The following is a 2572-nucleotide window of genomic DNA, read 5'->3' as shown; positions in this document are numbered from 1 at the left end:
CTTCCTTCTATTTATTCACGTTTCTTGCACTCTTTTCGTCTCCCGGGCCCAAGAAAAGGAAAATAAATAAAAAAAATTGAGGATGTGCAAATGTAGATTCTGAAAATGAATACGCAATGGGGTTTTGATGTTTGAATCTGGATTTGTTGAAGTTGGTTTTAAAGGCGATGTTTCATTTCCATGGACGATGAAACGGAAGAAGATACTGAATTCAATTTTTTTTCTTTTTATTTTTTCCGGTTATTTTTCATGGTAATAATTGATTTTCTTTCTTTAATTTTTTTCTCAAAAATTTCCAAATTTGTGAGCAGTTTTAAATTTAAAGCACGAACAATCGAACCGCGTTTGTTTTGCCTTCCATTTCTCCGCGTGGCTCCATTCTCCGTTCACCGCGACGCGAATCAAAAGAAAATGGAATTTGGAATTTGGATTTAGACTAACAAAAAATAAGGAATAATCGTAGTTTATTCATGCCATGCTGCAGCTTGAGAGTTACAGTCGTAAGGTTCGTAATACTCTATTTTAGCGTGAATATTTAGAAAATAGTAAATTACATTAGATATCATTTAGTTTTATTAACTGAATCACTCATATCATTAAATTTTAAATTTGTATTTAATTATGTTTTTTTGTTGTTGTTGTTAAGTTAATATTGTTAACGTAACCTATCACACTAAAACAGCGTCGTTTTAAGAATTAAAATTTGAGAGAATATCGATTGTTGCTGAAATTTTAAATATTTTACTCTTTTTTAGTATTGCACTTTTCGCTCGTTGTGAGTAGTCAATCATTATATCTCATCAATCATCTTTTGTGATAATATCGATATCAAAACGTTTACATTTCACTCTACTTTCTTCTCATATAATTGATTTTTCACGAAATTCATTCAAAATCTACTTTCTTCTCGTATTAGTATTTCGATCTCTTTTTGTTATGCTCAAATCGATCAACCGAAAAACGTCAAGAGGGGGTGAATTAACCTTAAAAAAATTGGTGTGAAAGTAATAAAAGATAGACAATTTGCACAATGATTTATAGCGATTTAACTTCTTTAATGAAATTTACATCCACTACATTAGCTTTACACTAAGGTGACGTTTAGTTCGTTGGAATGTTTCTGAGGGAATTGAAATTTGTGAAGGAATTGGAATCTGTCAGGAATTGGAATCCAATTACATATTCTGTTTGGTTAGCAGACATGTCAGATGAATTTGATTTCAATAATGTAAAATGACAGAATTGCCCTTCTTATTTTTTTGCTTTATTTTAGTTTGTTTTACAACTTACATGAAGTAATATATTATAAAAAATTAAAAAATATTAAATTTTCATTTTATTGATTGATTATTCATTTCAATAAATTATAAAAATCATGCTAATAAACATAATAAGTTAAAATGATCGCAATTAAAATATGTTAATAAGTTACCAAAAGATATATCAATATTTCGATAAATTCCAATCGGAGTATGTTAATTAGTTACCAAAAAATATACCAAACACTATTTTTATTCAATATATGAATTAGAAACCCGACCCGACACGACACGAAATAATAAAAAAATATTTTTATTCAATAAAAACATTGACTTAATTGAAAAAATATTATATAGAGAGGGGTATTATTATAATTATTCCTAAATATATAAGATAAAATTACTTTTTTTTTCGGGTCATGTAACAACCCGAATATTTACAAAATAATATTAATTGAAATTGGAGGTAAATTGTGAAAATGGGTGAAATTAAGTGACTAAATTAAAATTTATGGAAACTTGTATGCCATTTTCGAAGTAAAGAAAATTCAGGGACCAAGCCTTGAATTTCCCCTAAAACTGTCGGTAGGCTTGATGATTTAAGCGTGATTTCTGATTTACAATCAGAAATCACAAATGCTATTCCTTCAATTTTCTTCCTCTCACACCTCCACTTTCAAGTCCGATCCAAACGCCGTCCGAATTCCGATCGTTGTTTTGAAACCACCGTTGTGTTCATCATCGAGCGAGGAACAAACCCTTCAAATTAATTGAAGCGAAACGCGGCCAAACGTCGGGAATTTCCAGTCAAAGTAACGACGGTTTTGTTAGCTCTATCGCCGAGAAAATCTTAAATTCACCGTTGATCGTTGCTCCGTTTACGACACCTCCCGCACCATCGTGTTCCTTGTGTCGTTCCGAGTTCACCGGTGTCAACCTTGTCCGCCGTAGACGGCGGCGCATGAGGAGGAGGTGCAGTCAAAGGTTCGACCGATTTGAAATCGAGCTCTCCGCCATTCAAAAATTTGAACCGATCGTTGTAAGTATCTCGAAATCGCTCAAAATAATTTTTAGAAATTTTTCCGGGATTTTTAGGACCCCGGAGGACGCCTCACGCGCCACACGCGCCGCCGCAGGGCGAGTGGCTGCTGGAAACCGGTTTAACCGGTTTTCAACCGGTTCTGACCGGTTCGACCGGTTTAAAACCGGTTCGAACCGGTTTGAACGGTCTGAATCGGTTTGACCGTTCTGACCCGACCCGACCGTTGACCCGACCCGACCCGACCGTTGACCCGACCCGTTGACCGTTGACC

Source organism: Hibiscus syriacus, unplaced genomic scaffold (genome assembly GCF_006381635.1).
Source record: "Hibiscus syriacus cultivar Baekdansim isolate YM2019G1 unplaced genomic scaffold, ASM638163v2 tig00110864_pilon, whole genome shotgun sequence".
Lineage (NCBI taxonomy): Eukaryota > Viridiplantae > Streptophyta > Magnoliopsida > Malvales > Malvaceae > Hibiscus > Hibiscus syriacus.
The sequence above is the reverse complement of the archived record's forward strand: the minus strand, read 5'-3'. Positions refer to the sequence as shown.